Source organism: Lagenorhynchus albirostris, chromosome 3, assembly GCF_949774975.1.
Source record: "Lagenorhynchus albirostris chromosome 3, mLagAlb1.1, whole genome shotgun sequence".
Taxonomy (NCBI): Eukaryota; Metazoa; Chordata; class Mammalia; order Artiodactyla; family Delphinidae; genus Lagenorhynchus; species Lagenorhynchus albirostris.
In genome coordinates, this window is record NC_083097.1 from 1,161,663 (window position 1) to 1,178,037 (window position 16,375).

The following is a 16,375-nucleotide window of genomic DNA, read 5'->3' on the forward strand; positions in this document are numbered from 1 at the left end:
ACCAAGCGTAAGGTAGATAGCTAGTGGGAAGCAGCCGCATAGCACAGGGAGATCAGCTCGGTGCTTTGTGACCACCTAGAGGGGTGGGATAGGGAGGGTGGGAGGGAGGGAGACACAAGAGGGAGGAGATATGAGGGTATATGTATATGTGTAGCTGATTCACTTTGTTATAAGGCAGAAACTAACACACCATTGTAAAGCAATTATACCTCAATAAAGAGGTTAAAAAAAGTTTTATAAGTAAGACACTGAAGAAAAAGATAAAAATCATAATAGAAAGAATAACTTATAAGGTGCACAAGGGAAAATACATGCCACCAAAGCTATAGTAAGAGAGAAGACAGAAATTAAAAGATCCCTCCCAAAAAATTAAAACTAAAATAAAGGAGACAAAAAAGTGAGAAAACAGTAGGTATCACAGCCTATCAAAGAATACACAGCACACACGTAATTAGAGCATGTGAAGAGCAAACTAACACAATGGAACAAAACTCATATTTAAATCTATAATGAAAGAAATATGAAGGAATCCAATTGTACATATTGAAAGATGCTGCTGTATACCCAGAAACATGGAGTTGGAACATTAAAATTAAATACAAAATTGGTGGGATGCAGCTGAAGCAGCTCTTACAAGGAAACTTGTGACTTTAACACCAAAATCAGACATAAAGAAAAGTATATCACCAGTTACCTTTGCTTCCCCCTTGAGAAGCTAGTAAAAGAAGAATATTGAGGTCAAGGTAAGTAGGGAAAAAGAAATAATAAAAACAAGCAAGAAAATAAATGAAATATAAAACAAACAAGAGAGAAAATCTGCAAAGCCAGAATCAGTTCTTTGTAAAGGTTAATGGAATTGGTAAGCCTTTAACAAGACAGACGAAAAAGAAAGGGAAAGCACAAACCAGCAACAGCAGGAATAAGAGGACATCACAACAGACCCAGCAGACACTGGAAGCACAATGGGGGATGTGATGAATAATTTTATACTGGTACATTTGACAACTTAGACAAAGCAGTCACATTCCTTGAAAGATACAAATCACCAAAACAAAGTCAAAAAACACTAGGAAATTTACATACCTCTGTATGTTAAAGACATTGAATTAGTAATTAAACAACTTCTTAAAAAGAAAATAAACAACATTTTTAATAAAGAAAATTCCAGGCCGAAATTACCTCACTGGTGAATTCTAACAAGCATGTGAAGGAGAAATAATATCAACCCTACAAAAACTCTTTCAGAAATTAGAGGAGGAGATATCACTTCCCAAAGTATTTTATGAGGCTACTATAACCAGGATTTCAAAACCAAACAAAGACATAAGAGAGTAAATTTATAGAACAATATCCTTCATGAATATAAATGTAAAAATCATTAACAAAACATGAGTATAGGGCTTCCCTGGTGGCACAGTGGTTGAGAGTCCGCCTGCCGATGCAGGGGACATGGGTTTGTGCCCTGGTCTGGGAAAATCCCACATGCCGCGGAGCGGCTAGGCCCGTGAGCCATGGCCGCTGAGCCTGCGCGTCTGGAGCCTGTGCTCCGCAATGAGAGAGGCCACAGCAGTGAGAGGCCCGCGTACTGCAAAAAAAGAAACCAAAAAAAACAAAAAATCAAAAAGAGTATATGAATTTCAGTAATATGTAACAAGAATAATATACCAAGATCTAGCTGCGTGTATCCTGGGAATGCAAACCTAGTTTAACGTGAGAAAATCAATCAATACAATTCATCATATTAAGAGATCAAGGGAGAACAACTATACAGCTATTCCAATAGATGCAGATAAACCATCTGACAAAATGCAACACATTTTTTTTTTTTTTTTTTTTTTTTTGCGGTACGCAGGCCTCTCACTGTTGTGGCCTCTCCCGTTGCGGAGCACAGGCTCTGGATGCGCAGGCTCAACAGCCATGGCTCACAGGCCCAGCCGCTCCGCGGCATGTGGGATCTTCCCGGACCGGGGCACGAACCCGTGTCCCCTGCATCGGCAGGTGGACTCTCAACCACTGTGCCACCAGGGAAGCCCGCAACACATTTTTATAATGCTTAAAACTCTTAGCAACTGAGAAAAGCAGATTTCTCAATGTGATCAAGAGCTCTCACAACTTCTAATAAATATTGTTTCAGTACAAGAGGTCTTAGCCAGTGCAATAAGACAAGAACAAGAAAAAAGAAGTCAGATTCAAAATAAAAGTAAAAGTGCTGAGTGAAAGAAGCTGAATACCAACTAGTTTGTACTAAATTATTCCATTTATATGGAATTCTTGGACAGGCAAGACTAAGCTGTGCTGATAAAACCAGCCCCTTGGGTCCTGGGGGAGTAGTGGGGCGGAGCTGATAGTTCACTCAAGACTTGAGCACTTCACTGTGTGGAAATCAGTCCCCATTTCCAGAAAGTCCACATCTGTTTTCTCAGAAGGGTGGGATAATATTAAATTTTATTTTTTTAAACCCTGTCTGTGCTCTGTGAGTTTTCTGAAATGACTATGAATTGTGTTTGTAATTCAAAATATCAAATGATCCAGTGTAATCCAAAAAGTACAAATGTGATTTGAAATGATCTCAAGTTACAAATTCTTATCAAAGAGCAATTTACGGTGACCTGTCTTCAGAGCTATTAGAGAGCTCTTTCTAGAAGAGTGAGGTCCTTAGAATGAACTCAGGTCAGGGAGTGAGAGGCGGGAGGAGCCGGGGCCCTGACGGCCATCACGTTACTAAGAAGTTGGGCCTAAATCCTGAGCATGCAGGAAGGTGCTGGTCAGTGCCACCTCCTCAAACCAGACCCTGGAGGCAAGGACCACAGGGCTGGCATCTTACACAGCCAGTGTCTCCCACCTTTTCAAAGGTCACGTTATCTCCTTTCTTCTACGGTTTAGGGTCCTCTGGCGGCCTTTCTACTGCCCCAGGGTCTCCTCCTGCCCTCCAACCAGAAACATGGCACCTGTGGGGTAACCACAGGCTGCAGTGACCTCAGGCTGCCCTGAAGACAAACCTCTGTCCACTGCTATCTGTCCCAAGCCAGCCGTATGTCCCGGAGAGGGCAGGATGTGTGTGTACATACACACGTGTGTGTGCATGTATGTGCACATGGTATATGCACGAGTGGGTGCGTGCATGTGTGTGCACGTGTGGTGTGTGTGCTTGTGTATATGGTACCTGGCATGTGCGTGTGTACATAGTGTAGGTGTGTGCACGTGCGAATGCGTGTGGATGCGTACATCCATGTATGTGAGCACCCATGTGCACACCTGTGCGTGTTGTCTGGGTGCCTTTTCCCAGCTCATCCCCTGTCCCCGGCGGCCAGCAGCGGGGGTCTGTGCTGAGGACGTTGTTTCTGTCCTCTAAGCCCTGGGGGCCCGGTTTCCCCAGATACCAGACAAATCAAGCCGGCTTTGCTGGGGGTGACCAGTTCCCCGAATTGACTTGTTTCTCCTGAAAGAAAGCTTCTGTTTGGTTCTAATGAGTGGCTTTTCCTAAAGAGAAGCAGTAATCGCGCCAGGACCATAAGCAGGTTCTGTAAACTTGTAATCGCAGGTGTCAAACACTGCGCAGCATTTTCCCTGGAAGACAGAAGCCCTGGGAAATAACACGGAGCGGGCGTGTTTCCTTGACAGAAGTTAATTCTAAACTAACTATTCCCGGGAAGGAAAGCGGGGAAACGTTTGTACATGGCTATCATTTGTCCTTGGAGGGCACAGAACAAATATGTGTTTTTAACGTGTGACACCAGCGTTATTCTGGGTGGCCTCGGGCTATATGCTGCTTTTCAGGTTACAGAAGTGGAGGCGAAGAAAACAACTCTGCATTAAGAGGAACACACAGCACAGGCTAATCGCAACCACACGGAATCAGATGCTGCAGCAGAGGACGGGGCCCGGGTGCTCGGGAGCCCGAGGGAGAGGCCAGAAGCAGCCTGAACCGGCGGGTGACCCCCAATGGCGCACTCTCAGATCCCGAGAAGCAAACAGCATGAGTGGAGCGGGGGTCGCCCTAGGGCCGGGGAACCTGAAAATGTCCCCTTCTGCAGATTTGGTGAAAGCTACAAACAGCCCCCCAGAAAGTGAGCAGAGGCGGCAAACTGCACTTAAAGTTAGGGGCGACAGGGCCCGGCTCTGGGCTCTGCAGCACCTGCCCAGGGGCCCCTGCGGGCACCCTCTCCCGGCTCCTGCCCCATCTCTGCCAGCTCCCCTTCCCAAGGCCCAGATGCGCCTCACCTGTGTGTGGGCCCCGCCCAACCCTGGGTGTCTCCTCTGCAAACCAGCCTTTGGAAGTGTCCACGTGGCGGTTCTGGCTTTGAGCCACGCCCATACCTGCACTTTACGGAAGAAGCTGGGGCAGCCCCCGGGGCGGCGGCTGGGCGGGGGTGCGGAGCTGTTGCCCAGCGAGCACCTGGAGGTCCCTCTCCTTTCCTGAGGACCACGTCTCCACTCGCCTGCCCTGGGGCCGAGATCCAGCCCTTGAGCCCAGAGTCCCTCCATGGTCATTGCTGGGGGTCCGCGGTGGCCCTCCTCCCCGGCCCCCAGCCCAGTCTGGGAGGGGACGGTGACCAGGGCCCAGCTCACGGTGCACAGACGGGCACCAAGGACCCCGTCACGGGGGAGCCCCCACTGCATACACCAGGCCCAGGGGGGCTTCGGGGGCTGGGGTCCCGGGCCAGGTCCCCCTCCCTGCCCTCTGCCTCCTGAGTGCAGGCCCTGCCGCTTCCCTGGACCCTCCGCGGTGGGGCTGGTGGTTCGGGCTGAACTTGCCTGGAGTGTGAGTCACAAGGAGTCGGGAGATGCAGCTCGGGGATTTCCCGTCGGAACGTTCTAGCCCTCAGCAGCCCCCTTCCTCCCCAGGCCTTTCATCCGACCCCTATCCCACCACCACCAAGTGTCCCTGGATGCGCTGCACGCACGTGGCCGCACTGGTGCCCACAGGGATGTGTCTCCTCCCTCCCTGCCCCCTCCCTCTCCCTCTTTCTCTCTCTCACACACACACTCTTGCACATTTCTTTACACACACGCACTCACGCAGCATGACAATGGGTCCAGCCAGAAGGGGGTTCTGTGACCCCTTCCCCTTCTAGGCTGCAGCCTGACCGTCACTCATCTTCCTGGCCTGGAGGGGACAGGACGGGTGCTCTGCCCTCATTCCCAGGAGAACCACACCCAACTCTGTCCAAATGGGGCGTTGGACCCTTGTCTCAGGAGTGCGCCCAGGGGACACCACAGGCAGCCCAACTAGGGCTCAACGTTGACAGCGATCCCTTGGACAAGGCTGCAGGATCCTCAGTGCTGTATCCTGGCCGCTCACCTCCCCTCAGCACCCCAAAATCTGCACCCCTGGGCAAAGTGGCTTCCCTCTGCTCTGCGATTCAGATTGGCAACACACACATACACACGTGTACATGCAGGCATATACCACATGCACAGACACGTGCACACAAGCACACACACGTGCTCACACCACATGCATGCAAGCACCATACATGTGCACACGCACACGCCACACACATATCACACAATGCACACCCACGTGTGTGCACACACCACACACACAGGCACACGCATGTGCAGACCCCACACAGGACATGCAGACAACATGCCTGTGCACTCACCCCACCCACACACGCGAACACACCACACACAGGAGCACCACACATGTCGAGTACACACGTGCCACCCTTCTAAAGGAGACCCAGTGGGTCCCTCATCAAAGGTTGGCCCTGCCCTGTGGGGTGACCGTGTCCCCAGAAGTCCCTGTGGGGCGGTCCCGAGCGTGCATCTGACCCCGGGCTCCGCACCTGGCGCTCCTAACGGTCCCTGGGAGAAGCCGACCTGCCCATCCCAGCTCTGCTTGTGAGCCCACGCTTCACGACAAGGCTTTGCCGGCAGGGTCATCCCTCGGTCTGCAGGCCACGAGGACCAGAGTCACTTCGTGTCAGCCCTTGTCCCCTGCTGGAAAGGGCGGGGTTAGCAAGGCCACCTTCCTTATTAACAAGGGGGCTCTGGGGCCTTGCAGCGCCTTCTCTGAGCCTGGAAGCTTGGAGTGTGGCCCAGGGCGCTTGCTCCCAAGCCGGCTCCCACCTATAAATAACAGCGGTGGCAGGTCCGCTGTCAGCACCGCTGATGGACGTTCCCTTACCCGCCATTACGGCCTGCGACTGTGGGAAAATTAATTTAAGTGGTAGTTAATTTCTAATGAATTCCACTCAAGCGGTTAATATGTTCCCTCGGTGTTATGGTAACCTTCACGGATCACTGCCCTATGTAAATAAATTCTACTTTACACTGGTTTATTAGGAAAGAGAGTGAGGCTGGGGAGTCTGGCTAAATCTTGTCTGCAAATGCACACGATGAACCTTCCACAAGAAATTTAAAAGGGGAGGAAATAAAAACCCATCAGGAGTTTTCTCGGGTGCTGAATGTCCCCCGATGACTAAATTACCCGTCTCCATGCTCTGGGTGAATATCTCCAAATCCGCTTTGTTCCTGTGTTCCAAGGAGGAAGAGGAGAATTTTTGCCTTAAATCCCGTGTGGATTCCTTAACAAACCTGAAAGAATGTCCTCTCTGAAACCTCTGCCTGAGGCCCAGGCCGGCCCGGAGCAAGCCTGGACAGAGGGAGGAAAAAGCTTGGCGGGCAAGTGTGCACAGGGGGCATGTGCAGAGCAGGGCTTGGGGGCTTCCGCACCCCCGAGTGAATGAAGATGGACCCACCAGCTGACCTTGCAGCGGCCGGTCTGCGTGCAGAGGCGGCAAGAGGCTTGGAGCAGAATCGGATGGGAAGCGGCCTGCAAGCAGCACCCAGGGGCCTACGGAGTTTACGTGGATGACCCAGGGTCAGCTGTCTGTGCTTCTAGCTCAGGCAGCCCTAACAACACCCCAGATGGGTGGCTTAAACAACAGGCGTTTATTTCTCACAGGCCTGGAGGCTGGCCGTCTGAGACCAAGGTGCAAGTGGACTCAGTCTCTGGAGGGAGCTCTTCCCAGACTCGCAGAGGCCGCCCTCCCGCTGTGTCCTCACATGGCAGAGAGTGAGCTCTCTGGGTCTCTGCAGATCAGGGCACTAATCACATGGAACCAGGGCCCCACCCTGATCACCTCATCTAAACCTAATCACCCAGAGCCCCACCTCCAATGCAGCCACACTAGGGCCAGGGCTTCCAGGTGGGGTTTGGGGGCCACAGGTATTTGGCCCGGCAGTGTTGTGCCTACAGTGACGATGTCCACGCTCTTCGCTCTCGCGCGGTTCACGCCTCTGGGGCAGTTTCCTCAGCTCGTTGGGGTCTCCCCTGCAGTGGCTGTCAGATGCAGTTGTGGCAGGGTCACCTCAAAGCCCCTTCATCTCACACAGGCTCCTGGCTGGAGAGATTGACACCTGGGCTCCTTGCCTATCTCCCCGTAAATGGCCTGTCCACCTGGTGGCCCTGGGGTCGCTGAACTTCCTGCATGGCCGCTGAAGGCTCCCAGGGCAAGTGCCCGAGAGAAGCCTGCCGAAGCCGGGTCGCCCTCTGCGAGCTCGGAAGACGCTCTGGCCGAAAGCACGTGTGGTTGCACCCTGACCTTGGGCCTCCCGGACGTGCAGAAATAAATGTGTATGTTTCACAAGCCACGCCACCTGCGGTTCTCTGTTACAGCAGCTCGAATGGACTGGACAGGGCTCTCCAGAGACACAGAACAGACAGCATGTGTTTTAAGGAATTGGCCCTTGAGACTCGGGGGCCGGCTCGTGGGAACCTGAGGGAAGATGTGACGTCGCCGCTGAGCGTGACACCTGCAGTCTGGGGACTCAGGCAGGGCGTCAGTGTCCCAAGCTTGGGCCGAATTCCTCCTTCTCAGCGGAAGCTGTCTTTGCTCCTAAGGCCTTTCCCCGAATGGCTGAGGCCCGCCCACATCGGGAGGGGCATCCGTGGAACCCAGAGGCCGTGGTTTACGCGCTCATCACGTCCGCAGGGGCCTGCGCTTCCGCGTCTGGACTAGTGTCTGCCCCACAGCTGGGCTCCTTGCCCGGCCGCCCTGATGTGCCGACTGTCTTAGCGGCCGCCATGCTGGGCCGTCAGGCAGTCACCGTGGGCACCGGCTGCTGCTGCAGAGCCGGCTGAGGGTCTCCCCAGAGAGCGGCCTGGTCACGACCCCTGACTCAGAAGCCCTCCGAGTCCCCCAGGGGCCACAGAATGCAAGTGGGACCCCTGCCAAGAGGCTCCTCGGAGCCCCGGGCCCCGCCCAGCTACCCGCATGCAGCGTCCCTCTTGCGGGGGCCGCAGGGTAGGCCCTAGCCTCTCCCAGCCACCAGGCACCTGTCCCCTCCTCGCCTCAGCACAGGCTGCTCTGTGCGGCACCTCGGTCACCGAGGGCCATTTCGGGAACGGGCGGGACAAACGTCTCCCCATCCACACACCAGACCACCCTTCCCCCCATGAACACGCTCCGGCTCATGTCACGCTGATGTCAGGCTTCCCTCTCTCACTGCCCCGTCGAAAATCCCCTGAAGTCCCGGATCAGAAACTGCTCCCGCTTCTTCTGCTCTGCGCTGACCTCGACAGCATCCCACCCCAGGGTGACGCTACAGGCGTCCAGGCTGCAGCCTGACACGCGGGGATGCCCCGGGCAGGTGTCTGGACACCCCACTGACAGGTGCCCTGCGTCCAGGACACCCACGCGGCTCGCTTCCAACCGCTCCACGTTCCCTGTCAGCCCACAGAGTCTATTCCCACGTGGGAACCCAGCAAAGACTTCGACCTCTGCCGTGACCCAAGATGCGGGCTTAGGGCGTTGACGGGAACGCCTTCCCCATGGCCGGGCAGCTGGAAGCTTTCCCCTTTCACAAAGACCCCGGGAGCCAGCAGCCCACCCTGCTGTCCCCCGAGGCCCCCTGCCCTCCTGGGCCTCCCCACTGGCCACACGCCAGCCACGAGTGTCCCGCGTTCTCTCCGCAGGAAGGTCAGGCCCAGGCCCAGGCAGTGTGCCCCTCGGCCGTCTGGGCACCTCCGTGTGGCCCTGCTTCCCGGGCTCCGAGGCCCGGCTTCAGGCTCCCGTGCAGGTGACTGACTGTGCCCGGCAGCCTCCCGGGAGGCTGGCTCTCTCGCCAGCCCAGTGCCCGACTTGACTGGGAAGGAGGTGGCTCTGGTCGTCCCAGCGGGGCACACAGCCTCCCTGCCCACTCGGCTTGGCCGGGGCCGCGCCTCACAGACGCGGGCGCTGGGAGCTCTCTGCGGTGGATGTTGCCGGGACCTGAGAGAACACTGCAGGGGGAGCCCTGTCCACTTAATTTTTCCCAGATGCCATTCACTCACTGTCAAGTGGCAGTAACGTAGGTAACACACCGGGCAAACCACAGGCACTTGCTAAACCGCAGCTGTAACACAGGGAGTAACAACAGTGCTGTCGACAGCAGTGCCTGTCCTGCACCCATTCCCAGACAATTTCCTCAAACTCTCGCTCTGCAGGGTCGCAAACACTTCTCCCCGCGAGACCAAGACAAAGCCCCAGCAGCGCGCACACCTTGCTCCAGGCAGGGCTGCGGGTGCCTCTGGTCCTGACCCCGGTGGCTCTGGGACCACAACGTGGGCGTGTCCTGACATCACTAAGCGACCCCAGAGTGGAAGGAAAAAGCACAAGACGGGGTCAGAAGCTCGAAACAGCTGTGTGTCGTCTACCAGGACTTAAGTCAGAGGAACAAGGGCGTAAGATCAGCTCCTCCAAAATCAGAACCCACGCTCCTGGCAGGTGTCTCCGCGTAGAACAGGTGGGCATCCACATCCCGTGGGCGGCCTTCCCGCCTCTCCCAGGGCCTGTTTGCAGCGAGTGCCTCCCGGCAGGCCGGGGGTGGGCAGCCACACCACTTAAACCAGACATTCCGTGGATGCACTTCCGGAACCTTCTGTGGCCGCAGAGGAGATGGGAGCGTTTCTTAGCCATCGTCATCACTGAGGATGCAGTGAGCGGAGCGTGGGGGCCGGGCCATCCTCTGGGTCCCACGACGAAGTGGCTGTGCTCTGTCCCGGTCTCCCCACGTCTGTTCAACCTGAGGGCCGTGGTTTCAGGCAGGGAACTCGGCTCCGGGGTCTCCTAAGCGTCACGTCACCGTCCACTCTGGATTTCCAGGTGAGATGGATCTCGATGCTGGTGGTAAAGAAAAGCCAGCCAGGCCCCGGCCAGGGAGGGAACCTCGGCCGCTGCCTGGTGTGAGCCGGGTGCCTCCAGGCACTGGCTCCTTCTGGGGTCACACTAGGCCCCTGGGGGGAGGCTGGGCTTGGCCTTCACCTTCTGACCCCAAGAGCAGCCCCTGCTCCCCCAGGGAGGCCCCAGAGGACGTGGCCAGGGAACCTGGTGCACAGCCATGGCTGCCACGTGGAGGGCAAACCATCCCCCACCCCCAGGACGTGGGTCCTCACAGGCCAGCATCAGCCTGCGGACTCGAGACCAGCACGGTCCCCTCACCTGACCCACCGAAGCTTCTGGCAAACCCACAGCTTGGACTTCCCGGTTCCCGGGGAGGCAGGGGGGTCCTGGGGGCAAAATTGAAGGAGGCATTTCATCGTTTTCTGGGCCGAGGGGTGTGCCTGGGGTCTCACGCCTCCTTCAGGCTGGCCAGCTGTTTCCTGTGTTAAAACCACACACACACCAAACTGTATTAGCTAGCGGAGTCATTAACCAAACTCCCATCCAAAGGAGACTGTGCCCCTAGTGCCCCTACCTCTTCCCCGACTCTCTAGCTTTCCAATGGCCTCCCCATCCCTGTCCTGGAAGAGCTGCGTCCCCGCCCTGGTGCCGGGGCTGTATCACCTCGTGCAGACCCCCAAGAACATTGGACGGAGCCCCACGCACTCAAGTGCAGAGCCTCTGGGCAGACACAAGCAGGGAGACGGGTCATGCCCCGGGAGCGTGAACGCTGAGGGTGCAACCCGCCGGCCTGGGACGGAGGGAGGGAGGCATGCGCGGCCCAGCCTGGAGACAGAGCCGCATCTGGAAGTCCCGCAGGGCCCGGAGGAGGTGGTGACTGGGGACGGGCGGGCTTCCTGGGTTTGCTCCTCACGGAAGCAGGGGTCTGACCAGAGGTGGAGGGGCCGGGCCCTTCCCCACAGGGGCAGGTGCCAGGCGCCCGAGTGTGCGGTGCCGGGCAGCACCCACCCGACCCTGGGGCTCGTCTGCAGAGGCTCAGCTCCGCGGGCATCAGGTGCTCCCGGTGGCTGGAGGAGGGTCAGGAAGCGGTGAGTGAGGGCGGGATGTGGAGGGTGGAGGCAGCCCGTGGCCGGGGTGCTGCTGTGTGTCAGCCGGGCACTGATGGCGTCCGGGGCGCACACGGGCCCCACCTAGGGTAGGCGGCAGGGCGGCACCTGCCACCGTGGGCTCAGGTTCCTTTCTGGCACCTGGAGTGGAATTCATTTACAGGAAATTAGACCTACTAGTGAGAATATGCAAGAAACTGCAGGAAGGTGTGGTAACAGGCGAAGGTCCCCGTCCCCAAACGGTCCAAGACTGTGGCCGGGCAGGAAGAGCAAAGCCACACGAGCTCCCCTACTGGCTCCCTGGGGACACCCCCACCCCCACCCCGGCCTGTGCCACCCGAGCAGGACCGTCCACCTGGTGGCCTGGCCGGACGGCTGACCTGCAGGTCAGACTGTGACCGCACTCATGGGAACAGGGAGAACCCTGAGGACCCAGAGGTCTTTCCTGAGATGGCCACAGGCAGACGACGGCCACAGGCAGATGACAGCGGGAGGTGCGGGCCGTCCAGGGGACCGGGGATGCCGTCAGGCCGGAGGAGATGGCGGCAAGGACGGGATCCCGGGGCAGGACCCGTCTCAGACTTCAGATGCCGCGGGACCCGACGGCCGGTGAGCGGGTGGCTCAGGCCAGTGTGTCCTCGGGTGACCCGAGACTCACCCTGGCTTACCTGCGGTGGGGAGACCGGCTCAGAGGCAGGTGTCGTCACAAGTTCTCCCTGTCTCTCTCTCATGGGCGGTTCAGAGATTCCACTTGTTAAGCGAGCGTCCCCTCGGGCAGCAGAGATCTTATTTTCCTGGGGTTGTCTCCGCCGTGTCCTGACGCCGGTGTGTGTTTGGACTGATGCTCTGCAGCTCACGGTGCGGATGTCACTCCGGGAGCACAGCTCTCCGCGCCTGGCCTCCTCCCCGCGACCCCAAAGTCCCCGCCTTCGCCCTTGGCCACCGGCTCACGGCCACTCAAACCGTCTTTGCGAGTAAAAATGCCTCTCACATGGGCTTCCCTGGTGGCGCAGTGGTTGGGAGTCCTCCTGCTGATGCAGGGGACACGGGTTCGTGCCCCGGTCCGGGAAGATCCCACATGCCGCGGAGCGGCTGGGCCTGTGAGCCATGGCCGCTGAGCCTGCGCTCTGCAACGGGAGAGGCCACAACAGTGAGAGGCCCGCGCACCCCACCCCACCCCAAAAAATGCCTCTCACAGGATCTACTGAACTTGGGGGAGCCTGAGGAGCGGACAGCTGGTCACACATGCTTCCCCTCCCGACGTTGGGGGCCATCACCCTGTCGCCCCTGCCTGGTCCCACGCCTCCCCCCGCGCTTGCGGGCTGGTCCTGGATTCTCCATACTGACCCCTCCTCCCCAGCCCGGCCTGGGGCCTGGGTAGAGCCCTGCTGTCTCTCAGCTGGGCGACCGCAGGACCTCTCGGGCCACCTCAGCTCCCTCCGGTCCAGCCCCCGCCAGGAGTTGCAGTCGCCATCCGCCCCAAGCACACACGGGACCGGCCCCTCCCTGCGCCAGCCCCAGCTCTGCCCCTGGCCTCCAGCCACTCTCCCTGCCTCACGGGGATTCTTCTCCCCTTTGGGGGTCCCTGCGCTGTCTCCCACCCTCTGTTACTCTCTACCTGCAACCTCCCCCCACGCCCAGCTGGCAGGGTCTCCCCAGCTGCTAATGCAGTTGAGGGGGGCTCCAGCCCCGCCCGAGGGGGAGGGGACGCTGACCCAGGGCTGCGGGTGGGGTCGTGTTAACTCCTTCCGACTCTCAGGCCCCAGCTCACAGGAGAGCTCCCCGCAGTAACTTGAGAAAAGAACAGGTTAGAGTCCTCGTGGAGAACAGAGGCAGCAGGAGAACTGTGGCCGAAAATAAAATAACTTACGTGTGTAGGTTCAGAAGAACTCCGGAGACCAAGTTCAGGCGCTGCAGCGGGGAGAGGGACAGGCAGAGCTGAGGGCGAGGGAGGAGGGGGGAGGCGGAGAACAGATCCAGTCTCCCGGAGGCCCTGATCCCCTCATTTCAGAGCTGCGCAAATCTGGAACTTAAAAAAGGTCTTTGTTTTCTTAAATGGGCAGATGTTTCCAGTAGCTGAGACTTGGGAGAAAGAAAATGACGCTCGGCCACCCTCCCTTCCCTGGTTTATAAGGACGTCTCCAGGCTGGGGTCGTGCCATCAGCATCGGGCAGTGACGACAAGGTCTGATTTCTCACTGGAGCTAAACCAGAGCTCAAATGGGGAAAAGAGAAAGAGAAAGAGCCTGTTTGGGCAGGGAGAATAACACCCCCGCACACAGTCAGTAACTTCACCAAACAGTAAAGCCAACAGCAAAATCTGCCCTTCACAATAGTAAAGGATCTGCTCAAATTCTGAAAGCACCGAGAAACGAAAAGCCAAATAAAACCCTTCCAATGAAAAGTATTAGAATATCAAGCTAAGAATTATTATTGGAATCCTACGAACTGCAATTCCTAATCAGCAAGTTTCACTGAAAGTTCCTGGAGAGGGATGAAGCCTTTCCTCACGGAGGGTCCCATGGCTCAGGGACGCATGGAAGGTGCTCGATGAAGATGTGTTGTGAGCGACTGCGAGCTGGGCATCTGTTTCCTTTTGCTCCTTCTGTGTGAGCAGCAGAGCCCCGTACACAGCTGAAAGGCAGTATTTCTCCTCCTCCTTTGCATCTAGGGGCAGCCTCTGGCAAGCAGGCACAATGTCCTGGGTGAACTGGGGAGAGCTGCTTAAAAGGATGAGAGAGACAAGGACAAGGGGCAGCTGGTGTTTGGTTTGTGCTCCATCCCCTTCCCTGTCTGACTGCCTGGAATGTTGGACATAATAGCTGGAGCTCCAGCCACCAGCTTGTGCCATGAGGTTGCCATTAGAAAGGAAATCAAGCACCAAGAATGACGGGCGATGAGAGGACAGAAAGAGACAGGGAAACTCAAACACGGAGAGCTGTTGTAACAGCCCACAGTGCCTTCTGATGGCCCTCTTCAATGTATGTGGGCAAAATACTGTGTATTTTTTTTTAAACCACTGCTCTTTCCAGCCCCTGTCTCTTGCAGTGGACATAATATACAGCTGATTGCATATTGTCAGGTGATCAGGCAGGACTACCTCAGTGAATGAATCCATACACTTACCAAGTGTCTAGCACAGTACGTGAAGCAAAATAAATGGATAAATAAATGATGAGTCACAAAGCCTGATTCACTTACAAGATAAGACTCCTCGATATCTCCAACAACAAGCTAGGTAATTAAACCGATCAAAGTTATAAGTGAGAAACTGTGGCTTCGTTTTAGAATAGGTGATTACATATTATTAACCACTGAAAGAATTGTTGCACCTTTAGAGAGAAACCTTAGGAGAAAGCCACACTCTGGACTTCCTGAAAGACGGCAGATGAACTGCTAGGATTTCTGCACAGTAATTCGTATTATGTTTAGTATAGTATCATCACTATGTAAGGAGAAACATGCATCACTTTCTGAGGAGAAGACAATGAATCTTTCATGATGCCAGCCAGACGAGGAATCTGTCTGAGCCCCTACGCGGGAGCTGCTCCGCTGGGTCCCGGAGGCGCGCCAGGGCTGGCTTGCGAACAGCTCTGTTTCTGAGTAAGTACCTCACGGCCACAGTTAATCTCTCATGCAATGCAAAACAGCTCTCTTTGTTCTGTAAATTTCTCATTTTTTTTTTTTTCTGTGCTTTTTAAAACAGGAAAATGACAAGTAGGAACCCGGAGAAAAAAACAGCTGAGCTCTCACTGTAAATCACAACCACCGATGACAAAATAGGACTAAATGCCTTGTAAATCAAAAAAGGAAAAGAAAAAAATGGATACAGATGCAGAAAATTGCCCTAAATCAAAAATAACACTTACAATATTCTATGTCAGCTTGTTGAAGAAATCACCTGGGGACAGAAGGAGGATGCCCCGTGGTTGCTGACATGAGCCACTGCCCAGATATCCTCAAGTTTAGGATGCTGCCCAGACGGGGCAGGCACGGGAGTCACAGGGATCTGCTTGTAGATTCTCAGGACTTAACCAAAGATGATTGTGTTTGCATCCAGGGAGAGAACCCTGGTCTGGGGTTCGGGACAAAGACCAGCAGTGCATCCTCGGGCATCTTCTGCATGCTGGACAATTTGAATACATCATCTATACATCTAGTAATTTAAATGAAATTTGTTTTTAAAAGTATTTGATACCACTTGTAGTAGATCAAATAGCACCGCCCCCAAGGTTATATATGTCTACTCAAGGGGACCTTATTGGAAATAGGGTCTTTGCACGTGTGATTAAGTTAAGGATGTTGAGACGAGACCGTCCTGGATTAGGGTGGGAGGACGCATTTCTCTCGCTTGAAGCCACCAAGCCTGATTAATTTGCTACAGCAGCTCCGGGGAAATAACACGCCTGCTTTATCCCCCCTAAATCGCCTTGGCCTCTAGTGAAGAAAATCGCTTGAAAAACAATGAATGAAATAAGTTAATTTCTTGTTTACTTTCCATCTTAAATTTGTGCCCATTTGGAGTGAACAAGGGAGGGCGCTTTGTAAAGCTGGTCGGCATACAGGCACAGGAATAAAATGCGATTTGATTCCTGCGCTCCCGGCCACTGGGAAGAGCAGCCACAGAGAGCTGCTGTATCAGAGGAGGGCTTCTACTCTTAAAACACAGTCCCGATGTCTTTTTCTCATTCTTCCTGGAGAATAACTTATTTTATCACGATGAGGAGACGGACCCGATGAGCTCTTAAGGCTCTACGTTTTAAGTTAAGGGAAAGACCATCTCGCTTCAAGATTTAAATTTTGCAACTGACACCAAAAGTCAAACACAGGAAGGAAGAATGGGTTCCTCCTTCTCCTTGGGAGGACTGGAGGACGATTTCAGAACTGCGCACCTGTTGTGTGATTTGGTTCAAAAATACGCACGTGTTTAGTCGGGCAGAGAGGCAAGTGCGTACGGGGGGAGGCAGAAACCATGGCAGTTCCTCTAACCTTGGACTCTTTGACTGTTTGTGCGACTAAGTACACACAGGTCTTTAGAGAGAAATGAAAACCCCAGGCCCTCCGACTGCTGCTTGCTCAGCTGACTGACCGTCACAGCCACTCACACACGATGTGGGCTCCGACGGTCAGGGGCTGCGCTTGCCGTAGAGAATGTTCC